Source organism: Protopterus annectens, chromosome 8.part0 (genome assembly GCF_019279795.1).
Source record: "Protopterus annectens isolate FY-2018-M chromosome 8.part0, PAN1.0, whole genome shotgun sequence".
Taxonomy (NCBI): Eukaryota; Metazoa; Chordata; order Ceratodontiformes; family Protopteridae; genus Protopterus; species Protopterus annectens.
In genome coordinates, this window is record NC_056741.1 from 1,147,260,943 (window position 1) to 1,147,280,007 (window position 19,065).

Sequence of the window (19,065 nt, forward strand, 5' to 3'; positions counted from 1 at the left end):
GAATCCTGGCTTTGCACATGTAACACTCCAGGTTAATTAACTTAGCATTACTTATACAATCTGGCTGTACATGCTAACTCTGTTAACATATCCCTTCTAACAACACTGCTCTATAAGTAGTTACATTTCTAGCTGCAACTCTCACCACGGAAGTATTACTAACTATGCACTACTTTGCCTAAGGGATTCTCCCTGCTTAATTTCCTAACTAATGTTATGTTCCTCCACATATATAAATTTAACCATATATTTGAATATATTCAAGTGTTTAAAGTATTGTTCTATTTGATACTATGTATATATTTTTGTTTTTACATTTTTATCCTGTAAATGTGTTAATACTCATTTTTTGTCAATTTTGTTTATAATTTCTATTACTTATTGTGATAATTTGTATGTAAGCTTAGACTGGAGCTTTTCTCCCCGGGCCTCCTCTGAAAATGGGCACTATCCCAGTCGGAGCATCCTTGTAAACAAATGTAAAATAAAAATAAAATAAAATAAATAAAATAAATAAATGTCCCTGTGTGCCATGATGGAGTGTGCTGTATGTCTCCATTCCCATCAGTGACATCTACTGTAGTGTGTCCCCTATGGGCAACGTCCCAGTACCATGTTAGATAGCCACTGTTCGACAAATAGGTGTGTGTTATTACGAGTATATGGGGACAGTCCAGCAACAACCGTGTGCCACAATGACAGACAGTAATGTAAACATGCTGTAGGTTATTTTCCTTGTAGGTATCCTACTTCTCCAGTACATAGATGTTTGTGGAATGTGTACATGCTCCTGTTATATGTGGTCCTTTTGCCAGATACATGTGGATGCCTAGCAAATGGTTGGACAATAATTGATGGTTGTTCTTAGAATGTGGAGAATCTGGCTGTCACACGCCACAACCCACAGAAAACAGTTATGCTACAGTAATATCTGTTACTGTATTCATACCCTTACTAATATGTACACTCTGTTGCTGAGGTTGGACCTGCGTCCCCCCACTACTAATGGCTATGACCTGCAGTCCTGCTGTATGGGGTTGCCAGGTATGGTAGCCATAGCTGTCAATTGATGAGATACGAATATCGACAAAACAGTGACCTAGCCAGAGTACATCAGGGGCAGTCAAGGAGATTGGTACAATGTCTAAACTATTCCTGTGTTCCTGTGTGACATTCACAGACTGAGAGTAGCTGAATGACAGTACATCATGTGATATGCCAGCTGTGTCTACCATTACTTATTGACATTATGTCTAACACACAATCCAGTAACATTCGTACAGGAGCCGACCATTGTTGGAGGGAGTGAGAGGGCCACAGTTGTGACCTAAGTCACAGCAGGCAGAGTTGAGAGACATGCCTGTAGGTGCTGGACAGCAGACTATCACCAACATGTCATTCCCAAAGAAGTACTACAGGCCTACTCTTGTAATCCCTATTCCCCATAACTGCACCCTCCCATCTGCATCCCATTATACGGGGACTTTATTACATACTTGGTGGAGTGCTGTAATCCTTTTGTGCAGAAATCCTGAAGAAAAAAATGCTTCCAAAATCACAGTCTGTCTTGATAAAGCAAGTTACAGACCTATTTACCATAGGCAGCTGCTTGCCTTTTGTATGTAATGCTCAATAATAGACTTGCTAATTGCATCCAGAAAAGCTGGGTTGCACTTTCATTAGCCAAAGACATGGCACAACAGTCCAATATTTAAGGCCTTCATGTAGGCCTTGGTCCCTTTCTTAGTCTGTGAGATGGACATTACTGAGGTGTGGAGACTACAGAATCACAAAGGGTTGGTACAAATACTGCCTGCTGTTGGGATTTATGTGGTATGTCCACAGTTTTGCATACTATGTTTGGCTATTGTCAAATGACTTTCTGATTATGTGGCAGTTCAATGTTAAACAATGTGGATTGAGGTCAGTAAGGGGAAAGACAAATGTGAGTGTCATCTGTCACACACATCAGATTATGCATGCTGCTGTAGTAGCTGCTGGTCTATCAGCTGTGCATGTTTGTAGGGGCAGACTGTGACACATGTCCCTGTCACTTAACCTTTGCCCCCCCAACCCCTTTATGCATGGGTGTTGTGTGGATCCCTTGTTCTAAGGGGTTGTGAGGCATGGTAAGTCTGTAGCATTAGCTGAACATACTGCTGCATATGTTGCAGGCTGCAGCTGCTGCTTTTTGCCCAGGACTCATACTGGGGAGTGTGAACATATTGGGGGACAGCAAGCTGCATGTGTCAATGAGGAAGCAGTGTCAACTCTGTCATTACAGCAGAGCCAGGGTGAGGGTACCCATAACAGTCCAGGTGAGGCATATGCTTAAGGTACATATGTTATGTAACAGTGCCAATTGGAGAGTGGTAGGTGACATATAGGTAGCCTATACATATTTGTGCAGTGTGTCCGTACCTACAGGCCTTTGACGTGCTAACATGGGTAGCAGTCCATGCAGTTGCAGCAACTTGTTTTGGTTAAAACTGCATGACTCAGTCATTATTTGTTGTATTCACAAGCAAGCAATTTGAAGTGCACCACACTGGATTTGAACCCAGGACTGTGGATGGCAAAATGCACATCGTGCTAGGAATTTAGCAGACTGAGCTACTGAGTCTATACTGCATTAGGTGTATTTGCAAGATATATGTGCATGCATACAGTCTGTTACACAGGATTCCCATTAACATATGTGTTCGGATGGGTATGACATGTGGCACTGAACTGTCTGTCATGATTTTCCAACCTCAATCTGTACTGACTTGTCAGTACTTTAGTGCACAGAAATGGTTTTGTGAAAACCATGCCAAAAGTCGGTGACACAACTGTGGACATTCTGCAACAGTCTGTTCAGCTGACAGATATACCTGCTATATCAGGCCTCACGTACATCGTGATTTATTTGGCTGTGTACTGTTTTGGTGTCTGTATCACAGTCCCAAGTACACTGCCAATTTTCCCATTATATGTACATGCAGTGTGTCATTGGCAATCAGGATATGTTTATGGAAATACCTGCTTTACCTCAGACCTGAGTGGCCTAGTGGGCTAATGCACTATGCTTTAGTTGATAGGGGCCTAGGTTTGAGACTTGGCAGAGGGTGGTCATTCTACAGATGTGCCTGAATGGGTCAGAAACACCAGAGGTGATTAAGACAATTTTAAGCAGGTTTACCACTTAGCTCTGCTTAAACCCATGCTAATTTTAAAAAAGAAAAAAGGGACGGTAGGAAAGTGGTGAAATGGGGGAAAGCAGGGGGGGGGATCATACTGAAAGGCAGGTAGGGATGTGCAGGATGGGTGTAGGAAATGACCATAGCTCTCCATTTCTTGTACAGCAACAGCTGTGCAGTTTGCAGAGAATTTGGGATTTGGAGCCTCTGATGTGTTGATTAATTCATGTAATAATTAAGTGTCCAGTGGACTCAGGTGCGAAATGGAGTGCTATTTCTTGTACAGCAACAGCTGTGCAGGATGCAGAGAATTTGGGATTTGGAGCCTCTGATGTGTTGATTAATTCATGTAATAATTAAGTGTGTCCAGTGGACTCGGGTGAGAAATGGAGTGCTATTTCTTGTACAGCAACAGCTGTGCAGGTTGCAGAGAATTTGAGATTTGGAGCCTCTGATGTGTTGATTAATTCATGTAATAATTAAGTGTGTCCAGTGGACTCGGGTGCGAAATGGAGTGCTATTTCTTGTACAGCAACAGCTGTGCAGGTTGCAGAGAATTTGGGATTTGGAGCCTCTGATGTGTTGATTAATTCATGTAATAATTAAGTGTGTCCAGTGGACTCGGGTGCGAAATGGAGTGCTATTTCTTGTACAGCAACAGCTGTGCAGGTTGCAGAGAATTTGGGATTTGGAGTCTCTGATGTGTTGATTAATTCATGTAATAATTAAGTGTGTCCAGTGGACTCGGGTGTGAAATGGAGTGCTATTTCTTGTACAGCAACAGCTGTGCAGGTTGCAGAGAATTTGGGATTTGGAGCCTCTGATGTGTTGATTAATTCATGTAATAATTAAGTGTGTCCAGTGGACTCGGGTGCGAAATGGAGTGCTATTTCTTGTACAGCAACAGCTGTGCAGGTTGCAGAGAATTTGGGATTTGGAGCCTCTGATGTGTTGATTAATTCATGTAATAATTAAGTGTGTCCAGTGGACTCGGGTGCGAAATGGAGTGCTATTTCTTGTAAAGCAACAGCTGTGCAGGTTGCAAAGAATTTGGGATTTGGAGCCTCTGATGTGTTGATTAATTCATGTAATAATTAAGTGTGTCCAGTGGACTCGGGTGCGAAATGGAGTGCTATTTCTTGTACAGCAACAGCTGTGCAGGTTGCAGAGAATTTGGGATTTGGAGCCTCTGATGTGTTGATTAATTCATGTAATAATTAAGTGTGTCCAGTGGACTCGGGTGCGAAATGGAGTGCTATTTCTTGTACAGCAACAGCTGTGCAGGTTGCAAAAAATTTGGGATTTGGAGCCTCTGAGGTGTTGATTAATTCATGTAATAATTAAGTGTGTCCAGTGGACTCGGGTGTGAAATGGAGTGCTATTTCTTGTACAGCAACAGCTGTGCAGGTTGCAGAGAATTTGGGATTTGGAGCCTCTGATGTGTTGATTACTTCATGTAATAATTAAGTGTGTCCAGTGGACTCGGGTGCGAAATGGAGTGCTATTTCTTGTACAGCAACAGCTGTGCAGGTTGCAGAGAATTTGGGATTTGGAGCCTCTGATGTGTTGATTAATTCATGTAATAATTAAGTGTGGTTAAAAACAAACACCGCTGAGCAAAACAATGGAGGATTGCAGTCTCATTTAAATCACAAGTAGCTCCTAAATCCAAAAGCCAATGATGTAAATAATCCAAGTGCAGGCGAGGTATGTAAAAAGCAGGTTTATTAATAAAAGGAGGTGAGCGCTTTCGCATAAGCTTCTTCAGACCTATACAACTAAACTATCTATAAACATCAGTTTAAAAAGCCAAAATGGTGCCAAAATCCTGTCCATTATTTAAAGGCACATAGCTCATTAAAAATATCAAGTAAAAAGTCATATATAAAATGCCTATACATCATTATAAAACAGGACAGCATTTCAAGACAAAACCATTCATATTCATGTCCATTATTAAAATAAATGAATCAAAAGTATGTGTGACAAATGGGGGGGGGGGAATAATAACACAACTATCAAAGCATTAACAGAGCATCTATGCATATAAAGGTTCAAAAAGACCCTACTGGCCAAAAAGTAAAAACTCTTCATAGCCTCTTAACATCTTTTGGACAATAACCTTCTTGATTTCAGCAAAGGTAGCTAGGGAACCCTTCCATTGAGACCTGGGGTGATGTCTGCCCTAAACTTAATAATCCAATGGATTTCCCTGGTCTCTGTATAATTGTTGATGTCCCCTCTCCTGTATGTCCTTGAGATCTGTTCCAAGATCCTGAACTTGAAACGATGCTCTTGACCTTTGTCATTAGTATGTTTGGATAGTGCATTATGTGTAGTACCTCTCCTTGTGTGGTATATATGCTCACGAATCCTATCCCTCAGTGTCCTATTGGTCTTGCCTACATAGTAGGCTGGACAGACTGTGCAGCAGGCTAGATAGACTACGTCTCTGGACATACAGTTGCCCCTCGTCCTGATGTAATAAATGCCCGAACCATATGGATATTGGAAGACAGGGTCGGTTTCTATATATGAGCAAAAATTACATTTGTCGCATGTGGTCATGTAGGGACCCAACAAAGCAGGTGGATCATTATGGACCCTTGGGTAGCAGAGCAAACTCTTTAAATTCTTTTTGTTCCGGTAAACGAATCTAGGTCGAGTACCTGTGAGGCTCTTAATGGTCGGGTCAACTGATAAAACATGCCAATGCTTAGAGAAAATGTCTTTAAGTGTACCTACATCCCTGGTGTAGAAGATGGGAAATGCAATTCCATTATCCCTATTAGGACCGCCCTCTTGGCTATCCAAGCCATCATTGGCCTCTCCTGCGTATATCTCAACAGCACCGTCTGAGAAATATGGTTTCGCTCTGTCTATCCTCAGATCTTCAATGCCCGCCATCCCTCTGGAGATGTCTGAGTGGTTATAACCACGTTCCCTCAGTTTGCTGCTAAGATCTCCTAATTCACATGCCAGATGACTGTCTAGGGGTGTATATCTAGACATCCGCATTGATTGTCCCTTCACTATGTTCTTGTATACATAGCCAGGATGCATGCTCGAACGATGCAGCAGTGTGTTCCTATAGCAGGTCTTGCGGTAGACACCCGTGTTGACTATCCCACAGGGTAGTTTGTCAACAAAGACATCTAAAAAAGGAATAGTGGTCTTCGACCAATCCATAGTAAACTTCAGAAAGGTGACAGACATGTTGATCTGTGTAAAAAAGGACTGTAATTGTATTATAGAGCCACTCCACACAAGGAAGAGATCATCCACAAAACGCCTATAGAATGGTACTAACTCCTGAAACAAACTATTCTGAAACAAGAAACTATGTTCCCACTCTGCCATCACCAAGTTGGCGTAGCTATTGGCACAGGAAGTGCCCATAGCTACGCCATCCTTCTGCAGAAAGATCTGCAGAAAGATCTTGTCATGGAAACAGAAAAGATTGGATTCTAAAATAATAGCCAACAACATAAGAATCAAATCAACATCATACTTCAAAGGAAGGTCAGGTCTCCTCAGATATGCACCCACCATTGCTCTGCCTTCCTCATTGGGTATAACCGTAAATAAGGACTGAACGTCCATGGTGACCCATGCATCCTGGCTCGACCTAGATTCGTTTACCGGAACAAAAAGAATTTAAAGAGTTTGCTCTGCTACCCAAGGGTCCATAATGATCCACCTGCTTTGTTGGGTCCCTACATGACCACATGCGACAAATGTAATTTTTGCTCATATATAGAAACCGACCCTGTCTTCCAATATCCATATGGTTCAGGCATTTATTACATCAGGACGAGGGGCAACTGTATGTCCAGAGACGTAGTCTATCTAGCCTGCTGCACAGTCTGTCCAGCCTACTATGTAGGCAAGACCAATAGGACACTGAGGGATAGGATTCGTGAGCATATATACCACACAAGGAGAGGTACTACACATAATGCACTATCCAAACATACTAACGACAAAGGTCAAGAGCATCGTTTCAAGTTCAGGATCTTGGAACAGATCTCAAGGACATACAGGAGAGGGGACATCAACAATTATACAGAGACCAGGGAAATCCATTGGATTATTAAGTTTAGGGCAGACATCACCCCAGGTCTCAATGGAAGGGTTCCCCTGCGACCTTTGCTGAAATCAAGAAGGTTATTGTCCAAAAGATGTTAAGAGGCTATGAAGAGTTTTTTACTTTGTGGCCAGTAGGGTCTTTTTGAACCTTTATATGCATAGATGCTCTGTTAATGCTTTGATAGTTGTGTTATTATCCCCCCCCCCCCCCCATTTGTCACACATACTTTTGATTCATTTATTTTAATAATGGACATGAATATGAATGGTTTTGTCTTGAAATGCTGTCCTGTTTTATAATGATGTATAGGCATTTTATATATGACTTTTTACTTGATATTTTTAATGAGCTATGTGCCTTTAAATAATGGACAGGATTTTGGCGCCATTTTGGCTTTTTAACTGATGCTTATAGATAGTTTAGTTGTATAGGTCTGAAGAAGCTTATGCGAAAGCGCTCACCTCCTTTTATTAATAAACCTGCTTTTTACATACCTCGCCTGCACTTGGATTATTTACATCATTGGCTTTTGGATTTAGGAGCTACTTGTGATTTAAATGAGACTGCAATCCTCCATTGTTTTGCTCAGCGGTGTTTGTTTTTAACCATTATCTTTGAGCTTGTTGTTCCGTTGAGCATTCACTCCACTGGTCCTCTTTATTCATTATTAATAATTAAGTGTGTCCAGTGGACTCGGGTGCGAAATGGAGTGCTATTTCTTGTACAGCAACAGCTGTGCAGGTTGCAGAGAATTTGGGATTTGGAGCCTCTGATGTGCTGATTAATTCATGTAATAATTAAGTGTGTCCAGTGGACTCGGGTGCGAAATGGAGTGCTATTTCTTGTACAGCAACAGCTGTGCAGGTTGCAGTGAATTTGGGATTTGGAGCCTCTGATGTGTTGATTAATTCATGTAATAATTAAGTGTGTCCAGTGGACTCGGGTGCGAAATGGAGTCCTATTTCTTGTACAGCAACAGCTGTGCAGGTTGCAGAGAATTTGGGATTTGGAGCCTCTGATGTGTTGATTAATTCATGTAATAATTAAGTGTGTCCAGTGGACTCGGGTGCGAAATGGAGTGCTATTTCTTGTACAGCAACAGCTGTGCAGGTTGCAGAGAATTTGGGATTTGGAGCCTCTGATGTGTTGATTAATTCATGTAATAATTAAGTGTGTCCAGTGGACTCGGGTGTGAAATGGAGTGCTATTTCTTGTACAGCAACAGCTGTGCAGGTTGCAGAGAATTTGGGATTTGGAGCCTCTGATGTGTTGATTAATTCATGTAATAATTAAGTGTGCCCAGTGGACTCGGGTGCGAAATGGAGTGCTATGTATGGGGCGATATTTTTTTTTGTAGTATAGATGCCTGTTTTTTTTTTTTTTTTTTTTTTTTTTAATAAGGTGAGAGTGCAATGTCAGGGAAGGGATATAGATACGTGTGGGGAGGTAAGATGGGTAGGAGAGGTTGCATTTGCAGACAGATGAGACAAACAAGACAGCATACAGAGGCAGTGTGTGACACATGAGGGGGTAAACACTTTAGATGGGGAGGGTTGTTGTGGAATCAGAGAGCCATGTGCCCCCAGACAGCAGCAGTGAGACTGAGCTCCCAACCCATGGGGAGTCAACACTGTTTCTTCATTGCCCCAAAGGTGGCTGTGCTGGAGGCTGGGCTCCAGGGCCACATTGCCCCTCCAAGTTGGCCAGTCTGCCCTCAATCCGGCACAGGTGATTCTTGTAACCACAATGCATGATCCTGTGCACTATCACCGGTAGCTGATCCTGGGTGACAACCCCCCCTCCACCCCCATTCCCAGGGGAGGAAGGGCCCTGTCCCCTGAGGCAGTTCCACCCATAGGTGGTGCAGAACCAGCGGAGAGGGCATCACTGGCTTAGGTCCAAGACATGTTGGGACCTGGTGCTATAGCCAGCTGAGGTAGGGTAGGCAGATCGCCAGGAACAAGTCTGCCCAGTTGAGCTATAGTGTTGAGGTATTTCAAAGTGTATAGGTTAGTAATGAACATAACATTTAGTTATAGCAGCATGCTAGAACATTGCAAATAACGCAGTAACATAACATTGCATAATATATGGACACAACAATAAGTGAGATAACAGTCAGTATAGCAACAGCATGCCAGCAATTTAACAAGGTATGTTAGTATGCAACCATTGTAATACATAACAATAACAAAACACAAGGCCCAACATAATGTTTTGAGAAGAACATATGTTAATAGTAAACCATAACCAAAGTATAACAATAATAAATTATGATGCAGATAAGGGGGGGGGGGAATATAGTCCATTAATACTAGTATAGGCTATATTGTTTGCAGCAGTACTCTAATACCTCCAGTTGGGAGGGTGGATTAATGGCTAAGGTGTTTGCCTTACAAACGCAAGGTGCAGGGTCTGAGTCTCACAAGGGATAATTGGCTAGGCTTGCAAGGGTAGTTAGCTTAGTACTAAACTATGAACCTTTGAACTAATATGCTCTACAGGTCTGCCCTTCCTTTATGTATACATGTGCCCTATAGCTTCTATAGCATGTACATACCTCTCAAGCTATCTGCATGGAACAGTATGGGCCAAGCTGTAATACCTACAGGTACACAACTACAGAGTGACTATTACATGTCAGGGGAACATATATGACTACCAGGGTGCACTGTGGACTGATGTAGTGTGACTGTGCTATTGACATAAATCATATCCATGATAAATCTGTGACATGGGGATTAGGCAGCAGTGATCACAGTCCATGACAGCGTGACACTTGAGAGACCTGTATCATGCACAGTACAGAGTTTATGACTATCATGCTGTCCTTGGCAGGCATGGGGTTAGACTATCAGCAGACATTCACAGAAACACTAGGCATACAGCCATACTAAGAGTACACATTTTATTTTATTAACTTTTATTAGTATTGTACTTGTTGTCTTTATTTTTTTGAAGTCTTATCATATACCTGATCAATGTTGTTAACAGTCTGTTACATCTGAATACACACATTATTAACCCATAATAAGGGCTACTGCACCCATTTACCTGTAACTCCTGTGGGGAGAACATCTGTTAACAATACTTAACTGATTCAATAATATTTACTAGTACTTGTTACTGGACACAAACCCTGGTCTGTGTGTGACAAAATGTACATCAGACCTAGCATTTATCAAATGGAGCTACTGATGCATATTGAGTGACTGACATTTGTCTAGAGCTCACCTGCTAACAAAATATGACCTGGTAGTAGAAGTAGATTGTTATACAAGACTGCACTAACAGCTGAATATACATGCAAGAGATTAACTCATGACAGAGATAGTAGGTGAACTGTACAGTGATACATAGAATGCAAGTGTATACTATATACCCCTAGTGGGCAGAAATATTTGTGATGTGTACACATCATATTAGAGTGCTAGATTGGCTACCTGACCCATATACAGTTGCAGATAGTATATTTGCTGCCTACAGCTATTACAGTTTCATACTTGCCTGCAGCAGTGTACCTCAGAGCAGCAATGCATATAGCTGAAATGCAATAGTTAACACAAGACAATCCTGATATGCACAATATTCCTTGGGCATTCCTATTATTGCTTCAGATCTTACTGCAGAACAAATATAATGCATTATATCTTGTAGTACAGTTCCAAATCTACAGTTTAGCAGAATACTCTTTATTAGCTAACCTTCAGTCACTTAATGCTATTCTTTGCATTTTTATTTCACAGCAGATGTAATACTCGATTTCATGAACAACAGCCCAAAATACACAAATATTGCAAAACACAGCTTTATTTGGGGTGACTTCATGCAGTGATTGGTATATTTTTTCCAACCTTTATTGCAGAACAGTTCATATAATGCAGGTGTTGCAATACAGCTGTAATTCCACAATTAATGCAGTAGAAACTTTATTTCCTTAATATTCTTAGGTTTATGCTTTCATCTTTATTGATCTATACCTGGCATTACTCATTTATTGCATTCCAGCTCTGTGACCACATTCATTGCAGTACAATCAAAACTGTATATACCTAATGGCAGTTAATACATTACTTCTTCTTGCTTATATGACTATAGATTGCAAGATACATCTGTACTTACCACACTCATGGTGCAATCTGGCCAGGCACCCTACATGGGCCTCTAGGTTGTGAGCTCTCTCCTCTGCAGCTGTCAGGAGAGAAGCACACCATTATGCGTACCTGTCTACCACACATTCAGATTAGGTATTGGGAAAACAATGCAAACAGTACTTACAAACTTGGGGGGCATTCCCATCTCAAGCATCATGGACTCAGGTGTCCAGAAGTTCCCCTTTCCGTGGCTTCAGATCATCAAAATGATGATGGACCTGCTCACCTGTGTGGGAGATACATGCAGCATTGGTGAGATTGCCTGCCAGCTGGTCCCAGGCTTCTGACTTGTACTCTGATCCCTGGTACTGGCCCTGCAGCAGTCAGACATCATGGTATTTTACAAGGAGTCCAACCATGACCCTGGACTCCGGAATGCCCCACCATTGCACCTGGAAGTGTGCACCCTCACCAACACCTGCCATAGCTCCTGCCAGGTTCAAACTCCAACTGGTTCTGCTGTATTCCCTCTTGTTGCACTTAAATAAGCCTGTTTCCCACGCTTTTCTGCCATTGGGTAATTTTCAAATATGCAGTGCATCGCTTAGTATTGTGCAAACCCGCTGAGCTCAGCCAAGCAGTGCTTAGACTGGCAATGCTTAGCAATGCTTAGCGGTACACAAACCAGCTTAGCTGGGCTGAGCAATGCCTAAACAGGCATTGCTAAGCAATGCTAAAACATTCCTTGTTTAAGCAGTAGTTGGCAAGGCTTAGCTGTGCTTACCAGGCCTTAGCTAAGCACAGCAAAGCAGGATTTAAAATGAATTGGCATAATTTGTATTTGCAAAATAAATGCTTAATAATCTATCTGTGTATTCAAACCATGCACCTAATGCACATAAGGCTGTCACTCTAACCAATTGGCTATGTGGACGTGTAGAGTTCTGCCATACTTTTACATATACCTCTCTGCCACGTTTAAGCACACTGAGCACTGTGATGCACCACACAAACCTGCTCAGCTATGCTTACACTTAACCTTTGCATTTATAATTAAATGTATCCAGTTTCTATTTTTAGATGTCGGGCACATGTCCATTGCTGCGCGCTGCACTGCGCAAACACAGAAGAAAAAAAATTAAATTAAAAAATAACTTTTTATTACATATGCATACATTGAAATCCAGCACTTTGACAGTGCAGGGGGTGTGTCACTCATCTCCGGACACAGTAACACACTCCCTACACTGATTCAATAACCATGTTACATGGCTGTCCTTCAATAATATGCCTTCATTAATATGCATGGCTCGCTACTAAGGGGTTTCCACATACACAGCCACGGTACCTTCCATGTAGGCTTTATACTATGCCTACACACATTTTATTAAATCCCCAGGAGAGTGTGTTATGCATAATGTCTGTTGTATACAAATGCATATATGTACATTAGCAAGGCATGTAGTAAATCCAACACTGAGATGGACAGGAAGGGAAAAAGGAACCAATGCTGTAGTCATCTACATGTGTGGTGGATGCTGTGCATGTGATGTTGTGAAGCCATGACAGATAAAATACGTTGAGCTATGAGAAAGAGAGAAAAAATGGGGGGGGGGATATTTATTTATTCAACATTTGTTAACTAGGTAAGCAAACTGGTCCAAGGGCCATTTTTGGCTATGACTCAGGCCATGCAGGTACATATAAAGTGCACATAAAAGATATACATTCACAAGATCAAACAAGGTGAAAATCGAGAGTTGTGAATGTCTTACAGTATACAAGCAACAGTGACAAAAAGATATTATGAGTGACTTAAAATGAGTGTGCATGGATATGTGTATACAAGTATGACCAGCAGCATTAGCATAAAAATAAAAGTGAAGAAGTAGAGCAGCTTGTACATATAATGAAAAAAATGAAAAATAATATTCTACTACCTTATAGGCACTAAGGAGGACCCTGAAATAGCATTAAAATAAGGCAGGAATACGTGAAATTAACCTGCATCTCTGAAGCAAGTACCTTTGTTTTCACTGGTAAGGTGAAAGTAGATATACTTTTAGGAATGTTTTTAGATTGTCAGTTTGTTGGATTGTTTCTGGTAATGAGTTCCAGCAAGTAGGGGCAATTTTGGAGAATGAACATTTGCAGGAGGAAAGAGTAAAGGCAGTTCTTTCTAGCTGATTAGTATCAGAGTTTTGGACTGAGTAGGTGGAACATTTGATAGATAGTTTATTAAGGAGATGTGAGTATTATCTTTCATGCAGAACTTTAAAACTAAGCATATTGAAAATAAGAGTAGCTTTGGCCCCAAGAGATATCCATTTACATTTATTTACTGGGGCACAGTGCTGTTCAATGTACTAAGAAAGGTGGCTAAATCGAAGTATTTGGCTTTCTGCTGACTGGGGAATGGTAATATTGTATGAAGAACAGAGGGTTATGATGGGTAGTCCATATTCTTGTCTAGGAAGTAGCATGTCAATGGCAATGGAGCATCTGACTTTGAGTGTAAGAAAATTGGAGATCTTAAGTTATCCTTAGTTGAGAAAGTACTTTATGTATTTGGGATTCCATGGCTTGTGAAAGGCCAGATGCTGGTAAAACAGTAGACCAAGATACCTTGCTCCTTCACAAGGGGAACAGAGACACCAAAGGTGCCTGAGGGACCAGTTATAATGATGTTTTATGCTGGAGTTTGCAGTAAGTGCCAAAAAGCATTAGTAAGCTTTTCTAAAAACTCACAGTAAAGTTTTTGCTATAGCTGGAATAAAATGATTTTGAATTTTGGTTTGCAGTGAGGCAAGACTTTTGTTGCCTCTGGTAAGAGCAGTGTCTTCTGCATATAGGGTACAGTTGTGGTGTGATGGTAATGCCATGCTTTATAGATGCATGTTGCTTTGTGAAGTATATTTGAGCATGCCTACAATCAGTTACTAATTACTTCCATGTGGCAGGTACCTATACAGGTGACCTGTGTCTTTATATGGGTCAAGTGTTACACAATCTGTTGTAAATGTGAATTTTGTGGTGGAGTACTCTGATGTGAGTGTGAGAGATATCACAAACCAAAATATTAATATATCTGATTCCTCACATTTACAGATCAGGATAGCTCTAAAGCAAAGGGTCAGAATGGAGAAGATCTCCTGGATACAGAATGACACAGTGCTGCAGGCCATCTATGAGCACAATGACACAATGCTGCAGGCCATCTTTGACCACAACTATCAGATCATCCTTACAAAACAAGGGTGACCTAGCCTTCCAGTAATGTGTCTCAGAATCTTGTTATAAAGGTAAATGTCAGTGTAAATACCCAGACACATGAGCAAATACAATGCAGGACCACTGCCATGATCTATTATGCTCAAAATAAGGCAACCCATCTTGCAGAGGAGTGGCAATCTATAAGTGGGAATCCACCTACATAGCTGACACAGAGGAGTGCCTGTCATTTCTGTCTGGGGAAAACATAACAGCTCTCCCATAACCAGTGGAAGACTTGACACTGATGGAAAAACTTCACTGAGCACCATGGTTATCAATGGGCAATGCCCCATGTGAATGTTCCCATCTATCTATCTATCTATCTATCTATCTATCTATCTATCTATCTATCTATCTATCTATCTATCTGCCTATCTATCTGTATAAAAAGGAGTGCAATTCAATGGAGGCAGAACTATACCCATACTGGGTATGGTCATTGTGTTCTTACCAGTATGTCACAGCTGCAATGTCAGTATGCACAAGATAAAGGCTCTACCCTTTTTGCATGCCATTCTGATTTATAGTTGTATCCTCAATGTGATTTGGGAGTTTCATGAAGCAGCAGTGGTGCATTTGGGTGTTCCTGTCAGTTATAACAGATGGTTTGACATGCATGTTGGTGCACCTGATGTCAGGGAAATATCTGACTCTGACAATCATGGTTGCCACAGTCTGGTGCAATCTGAAATAATGGAGGCACTGTCAGGCATGGGTTATGCTGTGGCCATATCCGCCCTTCCATAGACACTGGTCCATTGCCTGTGCATCCCACCTGACTGTCTGAAGATACTGTTGTAGGACAGGAGTTACCCAGCACGCTAGGGTGCACCATTGTCTCCTGTACCCCAGACATCAGTGATTGCTGACAACTCCCATAAAAACATGAGAAAGAAAGTAGGGGCAGTATACTGGTGGTGATCAATACCTTGTTCTTGCCCCACATCTGAGCTGAATGTCTTCATGGCCACCACACACACTGGATGTGCAGAGCCATCATACACGTTTAGGCAGGTACCACCATAAATATGGCAGAGCTGATTTGTGTAGTACATGGTTTGCATTTTTGAAATGTATCATGAAGAGTTTGTATTTTCAAGGTGCACATGTGCAGCCACACACTGTCAGCACGGTCATTCTCATTGCCAATCCTCTTCAATTTTTGGTGGGGAAGCCACCCCTGCAGTGATCAGGAGATTGTCTAAGTGTTGTAGAACCACCTCCTCCATACCTATTGCCAATAATGAGGAAGTATAGCAGATTACAGATGAACACAAGGATGAGGTGTATAGGCTATACCTACCCATGGCAGGTCCTGCTGTTTGCACTCACAGGGAACAGGCTCCTCTGTGTCAGCTGTGGATTGTACTAGTGACATTTCAAAGAGTGACCACCTCATGGATGTGGACATGAATAGTCAGTGTAAATAACTCATGAGTGTGCCATGAACCTGTCACAGAGATACGTACAGCACAGAGACTTCTTCAGGAGCTTTGTCTACATACACATAATTATACAACCATTATCACCAGTCACTGCTGTCCAAGTACATTATACTGGAGACCCCATCCTTTCCTCAACAGTTTTCCCATTACTCCTCACTCACCAGGCCATGACACACATTCACCCACTTCAGTACCCCCCCCCCCATCTATTCCAGTTTATGGCACCAGTCACTGTGGCCTTTGCCACTTTTGCATAAGATGACAGTTATGCCCTGCCCATAGTCTTCTCTTACAAGGGTAGCCTATGTCCAATGTACAGCATAGTCAGTCCTTGCATGGTAGAGCACAGACTGGTATTAGTATTGCATAAATCATTGTTAACCTTTGTTATACCTAATCTGACCCATAACTGGAACCAGATGCTCCCTTTTAGCCAGTAACATGACACAGAGTGCCCTACTCCTCCACCTCACATGATGATTCCCCGCAGATGGGTCCTTCTCAAACTCCTCACAAGGTACAGCCTCCATTGCTGAGTCTGGCACATCCAGTCCTCTGATGACCATCCAAAGCTCTATTTGTTTGTATGCCAACATGCTGTGTAACTCTATACACACAATAAATATATTGTTGCATGTTTATAAGTCATACTGCAGGGTGCCTCTACAAAGACCTAAACTGCAGAAGCAGGTTTTCATCAATTTGAACACACATTTAACAGTGCTCCAGTTGCATGACAGGGTGGTGATGTATGCAACAACCATTGACAGCTTATCATGGTTTCTGTCTCTGCTCACTAGGATTGTATGGCATACAGTTACTCTAATGGTTGCGACTCATTGTGTTATCTTTATACATTTCTGAATCACATGACCATATTGCTTGCTGTCATTTGCATTTGTCATTTCTTTCATTATAATAATATTACTCAGTTCTATCTCACTATAAGCTCATTTGCATGCGATATTGACTATAATACTTCATGGCCTTGCATGACGATGATGATATATGTGTCTCTGAATCATCCCCACCTTGTGCACCTCGACTTGTCATCCAATTTCACTTTTCACATAACACTATTTGTTTCTGAACCCCAAGGACACATCCTTACACAGATGCATTTTGTAACAAACTTACACCAACAACAATAAAAATCAAACCAGCAGCCTGAGTTATAAACAACAGAACACTCACGTTGCAAGTATTATTTTACATCAAAATAGCAATTTAAAAAATACAAATAATAAAAACAACATAAAACCACCATATAGCTGCCCATATTCTAAGTGCAGAAATATACCCCCCCCAGAGTGGGTGATACAGAGAAATGACAGACCTTGCAGGGGTAGGGAGTCTCATGACACCCCCTTGGAGAGCATTATTTCTCTGTAACATCCACCTTGTCAGGCATTATTGCTTTTATAGTATATATTCCAGCAAGAGTAAACAGCTTTTATTGAAAAGATAGTTGCTTATATAACATTCAGTAACATTTTACTTTCCCACAGTGCAGTGAGTCATCACCTGCACAAATAACAACTCGGATGATGTTATCAGCAGTGCAGTGAACATCTGAGATGGTCCATCATTTCTCCAGCATCCAGTCATAACTGTGTGCTAACTATCAGATAGATCTAGACCCAAGGATTCACTAACAATCATGTACACTTTGCACTAAGCTGACATGGTTTTAGTGTGTTAAAGTGAGTATCAGCAGTGCTCATTAAATATGCAAGCCGCTATAGAAGCCTACATGTTTAGCAGCACCTATTTGTGGCACAAGTATTAGTGTCACAAAAAGATGCACAAAGGCTCGAGCACACAACATAAACAAAAAAGGTGTTGCTTACTGGCAACCCTACTGAGGGTAGCAAGCAGCATAACACAAGACAAGACCAACTTTAATGAAAGAATTAAAGAGGCAGGGGAAGATAAACCTGGAACTTGTTCTGAAATATAGGATTAGTGCACAAACAAGAAGCAAGGGGACCTAATCGGGAAAACTGTAGTCAGGTAATAAAAATGCATGTGATTAGTGCATAAAGAGTATTATTGATGTAAATTATTTAAGTAATAAAGCAATCCTGTTCACTTTTATTTTCCAATGTGCATAAAGAAAAACAGAAATGCTGACAAAAGATGTGAGAGTAGTACAGAGCTACAGTGTAACAAAGGGAAATAAATGTGATAAGTGTTTATAAAATGCTGAGATGACATAATAGTAATCAAGGACAGCAGATGCATTACTGGATATTTGCCTATACATCAGGTATTGCATATCAGATGTGTATACAGTCAGTTATCTGTTATTAAACCTACAGCTGTTGTCTCATAAACTCCAGATGGGAACATTTCTTTGACATTTCTTCTTACTTATAACTACAGAAAGATTAATAAAAACGAATGCAGTATCACAGGAACCCAAACACTTTATTTGACACAGCACCTCAGGTAAGCGCTTTCGTCTCCTCAAATTCAAACACAGACACTTCTTCAGACAAAACTAAAAGGCACATTCTTTCTTTTATAAAACCATTAACTATCATATGATCATCAACCCAGAACACAGTCATATGATGACAGACGACAAACCCTTGTTAAAAAGTTTTCTTATATATATATATAAATACTTTAGTTAGTAAAAAATGCTTTGGTTAGTAAGATACTTTAGTTAGTAAAAAACTTAATTAAAACATCCTTATCACCAAGATAATTTAAAAAGTATAACCTGAAAAATAGAATTTCATTAATGCTTCACCCCTTTTATTTTTAGATACATAATGAATTGTTCTCTATTATTAAGACCTGGTAGGAAACAAGCATTGAGTTTTACTTGCCAACAGTATTCTAGCCAACCTAATTCCTCTTCTATATTTATTATGTTGGCAGTATTAGCAAGTGTTTCTAAAACTAGAAACTTAAACTTAATCTTATACTTTTTTTGTTTATAAAGTTTACTCAGCATTTCTATCATTGCCTATCTG

The 19,065-nt window shown here is 40.9% G+C and overlaps 1 protein-coding gene across 1 annotated transcript in view; it reads right to left on the reverse strand.

Moving 5' to 3' along the window:
* The window catches only part of LOC122808415 (F-BAR domain only protein 1-like), a 2,144,012-nt gene that overhangs the window by 2,122,419 nt on the left and 2,528 nt on the right, over nucleotides 1-19,065 (reverse strand). The window lies entirely within an intron of this gene.